Below are 12,090 nucleotides of genomic sequence, written 5' to 3'. Positions count from 1 at the left end.
AAAAGGATGTGTCGGCTGCTGAGAAGCAACAAATTGTGGAGTGTTTAGGTCAAGGCATGACTACAATCAACATTGTGCGATGATCAGGGTGAAGTGTCTTGGCAATCAAGAAGTATGTAGCTGATTCACAGTACACACGTGTGCGTGCTGATAAGGGCAAATTGAGGACTCTTTCCTACAGGCAATTACGTCAGGTTGAAAGAGCAGCGGCAAAAAAGCCTTGTCATAGCAGCAGACAAGTTTTTGAAGCTGCTTGTGCCTCCAACGTCCCCCGAACAACAAGATGCAGGGTCCTTCAGAGGTTTGCAGCTGTGCATACGCCATCCTGTCGACCTCCTCTATCCACTTCACACAAGCAGAAACGGCTCCAGTGGGCCAAACATTACATGAAGACTGATTTCAAAACTGTTTTGTTCACGGATGAGTGCCGTGCAGCGCTCGATGGTCCAGATGGATGGAGTGGAGGATGGCTGGTTGATGGACACCCCACGCAAACACGGCTACAGCGCCAACAAGGAGGAGGTGGAGTAATGTTTTGGGCTGGAATCATGGGGAGAGAGATTGTCGGCCCCTTTAGGATCCCTGAAGGCGCTAAAGATGAACTCCATAATGTATGTGGATTTTCTCAAACAGCACTTCCTGCCATGGTTCAAGAAGAAGAACCGTGTATTTCACAGCAAGATCATTTTTCTGCATGATAATGCACCATCTCATGCTGCACATAAAACATCTGCATCTCTGGCTGATATGGGCATAAAAGGGGACAAACTTATGGTGTGACCCCCATGCTCCCCTGACCTCTACCCCATTCAGAACCTTTGGAGCATCATTAAAAGGAGTGTCTATGATGGCGGGAGGCAGTTCACATCTAAGCAACAGCTCTGGGAGGGTATTCTGTCCTCATGCAAAACAATTGAAGCAGAAACCATCCAAAACCTGACAAATTCAATGGACGAGAGAGTTCAGAAGCTCCTTTCGAACAAGGGGTCCTATGTGAAAATGTAACATCACCTAGAATAAAGTTTTGAGTTGAAAACTGTTTGATTTCAGTTTCTAACAACCTGCTAATGCTTATAATTTCAAAAATGACCATTTTTTTGGTCTTTATTAAAATGAAAAGGTTGATCGAAAAGTTTGGGGGATCTAAGAGTGTGGCAACCCAGTAGTCATGATTACTTCGAATTCTGACAATATGAGGGTCATGCTGCAGGTAGTGCAGCAAGAAGGCACTTATGTGTCTTGCGCATCTCGGAGCCCCAAAATTATTTTCCGGGCTAGATGCAGCTAAAAATTATTTTTAATTTTAAATCTGGTGGAGCTTATTATAGATGGCCTAATAGGATCAGTGCTGCACACTGCTACAAAGCCCAAATTATTTTCCAGTCAAGATACAGATAAACATGATTAGTAATTTGAAAGCTTAAAACGTTTGGTAGGGTGATTTTAACCAATCATCAAGCTTTTACTCTCCCCAGGATGACACAGGGGTAGAAAAGTCGTTTCGGATCCATGATTTGTTCATCTTTATGAACGTGAGTCTGTCTACATTATCAGTGGAGAGCCGCGTGCGCTTATCTGTCAGCACACCACCAGCAGCGCTGAACACACGTTCAGACAGAACGCTGGCTGCGGGGCATGACAAGATCTCCAAGGCGTAAGTGGCTAGCTCCGGCCATTTATCCAGATTGGAAGCCCAAAAAGAGCAAGGGTCCAGTGACACAGTCGTGGCTTCAATGTTTACTTGGAGATACTCCTGTACCATCGTCTCTAGGCGTTGACTATGTGTCAGACTTCTTGTCTCCTGTGGCCTTGCAAAGGATGGGCTAAAAAAGTGGTGAAATGATTCCGCAAAATTGATGTTACCAGCAGATACTGTGGTTCTGTTACGGTTTGAGTGCTGAACACTTGACGGTCCCACGGTTGGCAAGTTGGAACTGTGAGATTCACTACGTGCACCACTGGTATTTTGTGGAAAAGCACATGTAAGATTCTGCAACAGTCTCTGCTGATACTCCTGCATGCGTGCATCCCTTTCTATGGCAGGAATAATTTCTGCAAATTTACTTTTGTACCGGGGATCTAACAGTGTGGCAACCCAGTAGTCAGGATTATTTCTAATTCTCACAATTCGAGGGTCATGTTGCAGGTAGTGCAGCAAGAAGGCACTCATGTGTGTTGCGCATCCAGGAGCACCAAGTCCCTGTTGTGTTGGTGGCGAGGTAACAATCATGCTTCCTTCCTCTGTCCTCTCCCCCCAACCTCGCACAACAGAAATGTGATCAAGGTCTCCCTCATCTGATGAGTCTTCCATCAGTTCGTCCTCCACTTCTTCCTGGGCTCCTGCACCTTCCTCACTAGTTTGGCTGCTACCATGCGCCCTGGTAAAATCATCTCCCCCACCCTCACATGCCTGCCGCCTTGGTGCTGCCGACCGTCTGGACCTTGCAGATGTTAGCCCTTCCGCATACAACTCCTCCTCCTCTACTTCCTCCACCTCCTCTTGTGCCACCACCTGACTCCGAATTCTGTTTAACATGTGCTCCAGCATGTAAATCACCGGAATAGTCATGCTGATAATGGCATCGTCAGCACTAAACATCTTCGTCGCCATTTCAAAACTGTGCAGAAGGGTGCATAGGTCCCTGATCTGAGACCACTCCTCCAGCGTGATTTGCCCCACCTCTGAATCTCGTTGGCCCAGGCTATACGTCAGAACGTATTGCACCAGGGCTTGTCGGTGCTGCCACAGTCGCTGCAACATGTGCAGAGTTGAATTCCACCGGGTAGGCACATCGCATTTTAGCCGGTGAAGTGGCAGGCCCAACGACTTCTGTAGAGATGTAAGTCGCTGAGCTGCGGGATGCGAACGGCGGAAGTGAGCACACAGCGACCGTGCCCTCTGCAGAAGGCCATCTAGTCTGGGATAGTGGGCTAAAAATTGCTGGACAACCAGGTTCAACACGTGAGCCATACAAGGCACGTGTGTGACATTGCCCCGGCGAAGGGCCGCACCCAGGTTTGCAGCATTGTCGCACACGGCCTTCCCTGGTTTCAGGTCCAGTGGAGACAACCATTCATGAAATTGGTTCTCCAGAGCTGACCACAACTCCTCAGCTGTGTGACTCAAATTTCCCAGACATTTCAATGTAAAAACCGCCTGATGACGTTGAGCCCTACTGCCAGCATAGTAAGGAGGTGTGCAGGATCCCTTCTGCGCAGTTAGAAAGCTTGTGGCATGACCAGACAGGCTTTGGGTGCAGGTGGAAGACCGAGAGGAGGTTGAGGAGGCAGAAGCAGTGGAGGAACTTTGACATAAAGAGGATTGACGCACAACTCGTGGGGACGGCAAGACTTGGACAGCAGCCCCTTGTCCTGCTGTCACCATAGTTACCCAGTGCCCAGTCAGCGACATGTAACGCCCCTGTCCATGCCTACTCGTCCAAGTGTCTGTGGTGAAATGCACCCTGTCACACACAGAGTTTCTCAAAGAAGCGGTGATGTTGTGTGCGACATGCTGGTGGAGCGCAGGCACACCTTTCTTTGAGAAGTAGTGCCGACTGGGCATCTGGTACTGGGGCACTGCGACGGACATAAGGTCTCGAAAATCCTCTGTGTCCACCAGGCGGAAAGGCAGCATTTCTGTAGCCAAGAGCTTGCAGATGGTGAAATTCAACCTCTTAGCTTTCTCATGGCTAGGAGGAAATGGTCTTTTACTTGTCCACATCTGAGGGACCGAGGGCTGGCTATTGTGCTTAGACGGGGTTGATAAGGGTGTCCCCGGCAAACTGCCGGTCTGTGAGGAAGATGCAGGCGGACATGTTAGGTTGCCTTGATCCAAAGGTGGTGCTATCGATGTCGGACAGCGCTCAACACCAGCTGGTGTTACCACCTCCAAAGAAAATGATGACCTGCCAATCACGCTGGCTGTTGCGGGTAAAGAGGTGGCAGGTCTGCGCCCCAAAACAGGTGTGACTGCTGTCCCCCCAGTCACAGAGGATGAAGAGGCCGCGGATGCACAAGATTTGGCAGAAGGTGGTTGGCCCGGCTGGCTAGGCCGCATTGTAGCACACTGAGCTTCCCACTGCAACTTATGCTTCATGTCCATGTGCCGGTTCATGCATGAAGTACTCAAACTATGTATTTTTTGGCCTCTACTTAGCTTTTGCCTACAAATGTTACAGATAACACGAGTTGGGTCATCTTTATCGATCTGAAAAAATGCCCAGGCTATGCAAGGCTTAGCACCCATGCGACCTGAAGAGCCACCACGACTTGTGGTGAGAGGCAGAGTTGTGTTTGAGGATGCAGTTGTTGACGTGCTTCCAGTACTACGTTTCTGTCCAGGAAGGCGCAACCTGACCTCGTCGTCACTAGCATCTTCCTCCACCTCCTCTGCTGACCTCATCTCTTGGCTGACTGTGGGTTGACAGTAAGTGGGATCTCCGACCTCATCATCATCACCCTGTGCGTTATCACACCCGTCGTCCTCAGAGCCAACCTGTTCCTGCCCTGACAAAAAACTAAAGTTGTCGCTCCAATCAGGTATTTGAGTCTTATCATCGTCTTCCTCATTGTCTCCACCAACAGGAGTTACAGTTTGGGAATGAGGGTCTACATTATGGTCAGAACCTTCTGCGTCTGGTCCTGGATCCGACTCATAAAGATTCTGGGCATCAGTGCAGATCATTTCCTCGTCTGGATTCACAGAAGCGCTGGAGTCGACCTCTGATTCCCAGGCTATAGTGTGAGTAAACAGCTCTGCAGACTCAACCATCTGTTCTACCTCATACTCAGACGGGCAGCTGGAGATTTGGGAGCTGTGAGGAAGCAAGTGCGATTTGGGTGACACCTTTGAGGACTGGAGTATTTGTGATGTTGAAGTTGATGTGGAGGAGAGCCCACTTAAAGGAGCACTTGATATCCGTTGAAGCACCTGCTGTTTTTGTGCCTCATCTGGAATTTGTAGCGATTGGCGTGGCCGTAAGAAAGGGATCTTATCACATTGTCCGCTAAAAGAAGTAGACATTTTAGTTTGGCTGGAAGATGGTCTTTCTTCTGCACCTACCCCACGGACACAACCTTTTTTCCCCTTCCCAACACGCCTATTCCCCTTTCCACCAGCAGCAGGCCTTTTTCCACTCATTTTGGTGGTTAACTAATTCACAACTCTGGAGTTGTTTGCACAAAAAAACAATGGATGGTAACCGAGCAGAGCTGAGTGGCCAAACTGTGGTATTAGGCCAAAACTATTGGCTGGGTTAGATGCAGAAAAAAATTATTTTTAATTTGCAACCTGATGGAGGTCAGTATAGATGGACTAATAGACCAAGTCCCACACACCGCTAGAAGCCCAAATATTTTTTCAGAGCTAGATGCAGAAAAAAATTATATTCAATTTGCAACCTGCTGGAGGTCAGTATAGAAGGACTAATAGAACAAGTCCCACACACTGCTAGAAGCCCAAATATTTTTTCAGAGCTAAATGAAGAAAAAAATTATTTTTAATTTGCAACCTGATGGAGGTCAGTATAGATGGACTAATAGACCAAGTCCCACACACTGCTAGAAGCCCAAATATTTTTTCAGAGCTAGATGCAGAAAATTTTTTAATTCAATTTGCAACCTGATGGAGGTCAGTATAGATGGACTAATAGACCAAGTCCCACACACTGCTAGAAGCCCAAATATTTTTTCAGAGCTAGATGCAGAAAAAAATTATTTTTAATTTGCAACCTGATGGAGGTCAGTATAGATGGACTAATAGACCAAGTCCCACACACCGCTAGAAGCCCAAATATTTTTTCAGAGCTAGATGCAGAAAAAAATTATATTCAATTTGCAACCTGCTGGAGGTCAGTATAGAAGGACTAATAGAACAAGTCCCACACACTGCTAGAAGCCCAAATATTTTTTCAGAGCTAAATGAAGAAAAAAATTATTTTTAATTTGCAACCTGATGGAGGTCAGTATAGATGGACTAATAGACCAAGTCCCACACACTGCTAGAAGCCCAAATATTTTTTCAGAGCTAGATGCAGAAAAAAATTATTTTTAATTTGCAACCTGATGGAGGTCAGTATAGATGGACTAATAGACCAAGTCCCACACACCGCTAGAAGCCCAAATATTTTTTCAGAGCTAGATGCAGAAAAAAATTATATTCAATTTGCAACCTGCTGGAGGTCAGTATAGATGGACTAATAGACCAAGTCCCACACACCGCTAGAAGCCCAAATATTTTTTCAGAGCTAGATGCAGAAAAAAATTATATTCAATTTGCAACCTGCTGGAGGTCAGTATAGAAGGACTAATAGAACAAGTCCCACACACTGCTAGAAGCCCAAATATTTTTTCAGAGCTAAATGAAGAAAAAAATTATTTTTAATTTGCAACCTGATGGAGGTCAGTATAGATGGACTAATACAACAAGTCCCACACACAGCTAGAAGCCCAAATATTTTTTCAGAGCTAGATGCAGAAAAAAATTATATTCAGTTTGCAACCTGATGGAGGTCAGTATAGATGGACTAATAGAATGATGCTATGCCCAAAAGATTTTACTTCACTAGGTGCAGTAAAAAAATTGGTATTCTATACATAGGTGGTATATCTTGCAACACAGATAGGCTACTCCACTGACTAACACACTCTGCAATAGGCCAAAAAGGATTAGCTTTGCTAGATTCAGCCAAATGCTGTGAAAAAAACTTGCACAGCACTGGCACAGACCTGCCTGGCAAAAACTGATAGGAACTCATGTAACCTAGTCCTGAAAAGGACTCCAATTACAATTAGTCTTTACTCCCACAACCTATCTATTTAAGAGCACAGACCTCCCTGATAAAAGTCGTAGGAAATGCTGTAACCTAGTCCTTAAAAGGACTGCAATCACAACTATTCCCTACTCCCAAGCTATCTGTAGATTTGTGCGAAAATTGGCTTGAAATTAACAAGGTATAGCGCACACAGCAACAGCGGTGCCGTCTAACACGCAGCTGCAGCAGTGAGAAAATGGTGGCGACGGGGAAAATGGCTTGGTCTTATAGGGCAAGGACATGTGACATACACTGCCAATGACACATGCCCTTGCTTGTGTGAAAAAAAGCACTTCGCTCCGTGTGTGCGCTGCTGATAGGCTGACAGATTGCACCTCCCCACTGTAAATGCGGGAAAGAGAAAAAAAAAATGGAGATCTTCATTGTTCCTGCAGAGATCCATCCCCTGCCCCTCCCCCCGCCCCGCTGTACACTCAAACTGCGTATTAACATTAATTTTCATCATTACTGAGAAAAAATCCAGTTATGATTTTGGTGCACGAACAGTTATCGAACATAACCTCGAACAGCCGAATTTTTCTCAAATTGTTCGTGTTCGCCGACCGGCTCGAACACCGCCCAAAACAGCTCGAATTTGAGATTGGCGAACAGTTCGAGTAGAACAACGCTCATCTCTACTGCTGAGGACTGGGGCAAAGTCATTTTCTCTGATGAATCCCCTTTTCGATTGTTTGGGACATCTGGAAAACAGCTTATTCGGAGAAGAAGAGGTGAGCGCTACCACCAGTCTTGTCTCATGCCAACTGTAAAGCATCCTGAAACCATTCATGTGTGGGGTTGCTTCTCAGCCAAGGGAATCGGCTCACTCACAGTCTTGCCTAAAAACACAGCCATGAATAAAGAATGGTACCAGAATGTCCTCCAAGAGCAACTTCTCCCAACCGTCCAAGAGCAGTTTGGCGCCCAACAATGCCTTTTTCAGCATGATGGAGCACCTTGCCATAAAGCAAAGGTGATAACTAAATGGCTCATGGAACAAAACATAGAGATTTTGGGTCCATGGCCTGGAAACTCCCCAGATCTTAATCCCATTGAGAACTTGTGGTCAATCATCAAGAGACGGGTGGACAAACAAAAACCAACAAATTCTGGCAAAATGCAAGCATTGATTATGCAAGAATGGACTGCTATCAGTCAGGATTTGGTCCAAAAGTTGATTGAGAGCATGCCAGGGAGAATTACAGAGGTCTTGAAGAAGAAGGGGCAACACTGCAAATATTGACTTGCTGCATTAACTCATTCTAACTGTCAATATAACCTATTGGTACTCATAATATGATTGCAATTATATTTCTGTATGTGATATAAACATCAGACAAACACTAATAAAAACCAGAGGCCAGCAGATCATGTGAAAATATAATTTTGGTGTCATTCTCAAAACTTTTGGCCATGACTGTACTTCATACTGTATACATGGCCCCGCATACTGCTGTTTTGTATACATGGCCCTGCATAGTGCTGCACACAGTATACATGGCCCAGCATAGAGCTCCATACTCTATACATGGCCCCGCATACTGTTGTTTTGTATACATAGCACCGCATAGTGCTGCACACAGTATACATGGCCCCGCATAATGCTCCATCTTACTACATACATGGCCCCGCATAGTGCTCCGTACTGTATACACGGCCCGCGCATAGTGCTCCGTACTACTGTATACATGGCCCCGCATAGTACTCCGTACTGTATACATGGCCCCGCATAGAGCTCCATACTGTATACATGGCCTCGCATAGTGCTCCGTACTGTATACATGGCCCCGCATAGTACTCTGTACTACTATATACATGGCCAAGCATCATGCTCCGTACCGTATACATGGCCCTGCATAGTACTCCATACTACTATTTACATGGCCCCGCATAGAGCTCCGTACTATATACATGGCCCCGCATAGTGCTCCGTACTGTATACATGGCCCCGCATAGTACTTCATACTACTATATACATGGCCCCGCATCGTGCTCCATACTGTATACATGGCCCCGCATAGTGCTCCGTACTGTATACATGGCCCCGCATAGTACTTCATACTACTATATACATGGCCCCGCATCGTGCTCCATACTGTATACATGGCCCTGCATAGTGCTCCGTACTGTATAAATGGCCCCGCATAGTGCTCCGTACTGTATACACGGCCCGCGCATAGTGCTTCGTACTACTGTTTACATGGTCCCGCATAGTGCTCCGTACTGTATTCATGGCCCCACATACTGCTGTTTTGTATACATGGCCCCGCATAGTGCTCCGTACTACTATATACATGGCCCCGCATAGTGCTCGGTACTGTATACATGTCCCCCGCACAATGCTCTGTACTACTATATACATGGCCCCGCATAGTGCTCCGTACTGTATACATGGCCCCGCATAGTGCTCTGTAATACTATAAACATGGCCCCGCATAGTGCTCTGTACTGTATACATGGCCACCGCATAGTGCTCCGTACTGTATACACGGCTCCGCATAGTACTCCGTACTGTATACATGGCCCCGCATAGAGCTCCATACTGTATACATGGCCCCGCATAGTGCTCCGTACTGTATACATGGCCCCGCATAGTACTCTGTACTACTATATACATGGCCAAGCATCGTGCTCCGTACCGTATACATGGCCCCGCATAGTGCTCCGTACTGTATACATGGCCCCGCATAGTGCTCCGTACTGTATACATGGCCCCGCATAGTGCTCCGTACTGTATACATGGCACCGCATAGTGCTTCGTACTGTATACATGTCCCCGCATAGTACTCCATACTACTATTTACATGGCCCCGCATAGAGCTCCGTACTGTATACATGGCCCCGCATAGTGCTCCGTACTGTATACATGGCCCCGCATAGTACTTCATACTACTATATACATGGCCCCGCATCGTGCTCCATACTGTATACATGGCCCTGCATAGTACTCCATACTACTATATACATGGCCCTGCATAGTACTCCATACTACTATTTACATGGCCCCGCATAGAGCTCCGTACTGTATACATGGCCCCGCATAGTGCTCCGTACTGTATACATGGCCCCGCATAGTACTTCATACTACTATATACATGGCCCCGCATAGTGCTTCGTACTGTATACATGGCCCCGCATAGTGCTCCGTACTGTATACATGGCCCCGCATAGTACTTCATACTACTATATACATGGCCCCGCATCGTGCTCCATACTGTATACATGGCCCTGCATAGTACTCCATACTACTATATACATGGCCCCGCATAGTACTCCATACTGTATACACGGCCCGCGCATAGTGCTTCGTACTACTGTTTACATGGTCCCGCATAGAGCTCCGTACTATATACATGGCCCCGCATAGTGCTCCGTACTGTATACATGGCCCCGCATAGTACTTCATACTACTATATACATGGCCCCGCATCGTGCTCCATACTGTATACATGGCCCTGCATAGTACTCCATACTACTATATACATGGCCCCGCATAGTACTCCATACTGTATACACGGCCCGCGCATAGTGCTTCGTACTACTGTTTACATGGTCCCGCATAGTACTCCATATTGTATTCATGGCCCCACATACTGCTGTTTTGTATACATGGCCCCGCATAGTGCTGCACACAGTATACATCACTCCGCAAAGTGATCCATACTGTATACACGGCCCCCGCATAGTGCTCCGTACTACTATATACATGGCCCCGCATAGTGCTCGCTACTGTATACATGTCCCCCGCACAATGCTCTGTACTACTATATACATGGCCCCGCATAGTGCTCCGTACTGTATACATGGCCCCGCATAGTGCTCTGTAATACTATAAACATGGCCCCGCATAGTGCTCTGTACTATATACATGGCCACCGCATAGTGCTCCGTACTGTATACACGGCTCCGCATAGTACTCCGTACTGTATACATGGCCCCGCATAGAGCTCCATACTGTATACATGGCCCCGCATAGTGCTCCGTACTGTATACATGGCCCCGCATAGTACTCTGTACTACTATATACATGGCCAAGCATCGTGCTCCGTACCGTATACATGGCCCTGCATAGTACTCCATACTACTATTTACATGGCCCCGCATAGAGCTCCGTACTGTATACATGGCCCCGCATAGTGCTCCGTACTGTATACATGGCCCCGCATAGTACTTCATACTACTATATACATGGCCCCGCATCGTGCTCCATACTGTATACATGGCCCCGCATAGTGCTCCGTACTGTATACATGGCCCCGCATAGTACTTCATACTACTATATACATGGCCCCGCATCGTGCTCCATACTGTATACATGGCCCTGCATAGTACTCCATACTACTATATACATGGCCCCGCATAGTACTCCGTACTGTATACACGGCCCGCGCATAGTGCTTCGTACTACTGTTTACATGGTCCCGCATAGAGCTCCGTACTATATACATGGCCCCGCATAGTGCTCCGTACTGTATACATGGCCCCGCATAGTACTTCATACTACTATATACATGGCCCCGCATCGTGCTCCATACTGTATACATGGCCCCGCATAGTGCTCCGTACTGTATACATGGCCCCGCATATTACTTCATACTACTATATACATGGCCCCGCATCGTGCTCCATACTGTATACATGGCCCTGCATAGTACTCCATACTACTATATACATGGCCCCGCATAGTACTCCGTACTGTATACACGGCCCGCGCATAGTGCTTCGTACTACTGTTTACAAGGTCCCGCATAGTACTCCATACTGTATTCATGGCCCCACATACTGCTGTTTTGTATACATGGCCCCGCATAGTGCTGCACACAGTATACATCACTCCGCAAAGTGATCCATACTGTTTACACGGCCCCCGCATAGTGCTCCGTACTACTATATACATGGCCCCGCATAGTGCTCGGTACTGTATACATGTCCCCCGCACAATGCTCTGTACTACTATATACATGGCCCCGCATAGTGCTCCGTACTGTATACATGGCCCCGCATAGTGCTCTGTAATACTATAAACATGGCCCCGCATAGTGCTCTGTACTGTATACATGGCCACCGCATAGTGCTCCGTAATGTATACACGGCTCCGCATAGTGCTCCGTACTGTATACATGGCCCCGCATAGTGCTCCATGCTGTAAACATGGCCCCGCATAGTGCTCCGTACTGTATACATGGCCCCGCAAATGTGATGCCCAGCTGTGCTTGATATCACAGATCCTAGAGCAGTGTATTGAAGGATTCCTCCTCCTCAAGAGGCCCCCATA

Source organism: Phyllobates terribilis, unplaced genomic scaffold (genome assembly GCF_046119375.1).
Source record: "Phyllobates terribilis strain yellow unplaced genomic scaffold, ASM4611937v1 Scaffold_3__8_contigs__length_932513732, whole genome shotgun sequence".
Taxonomy (NCBI): domain Eukaryota; kingdom Metazoa; phylum Chordata; class Amphibia; order Anura; family Dendrobatidae; genus Phyllobates; species Phyllobates terribilis.
The sequence above is the reverse complement of the archived record's forward strand: the minus strand, read 5'-3'. Positions refer to the sequence as shown.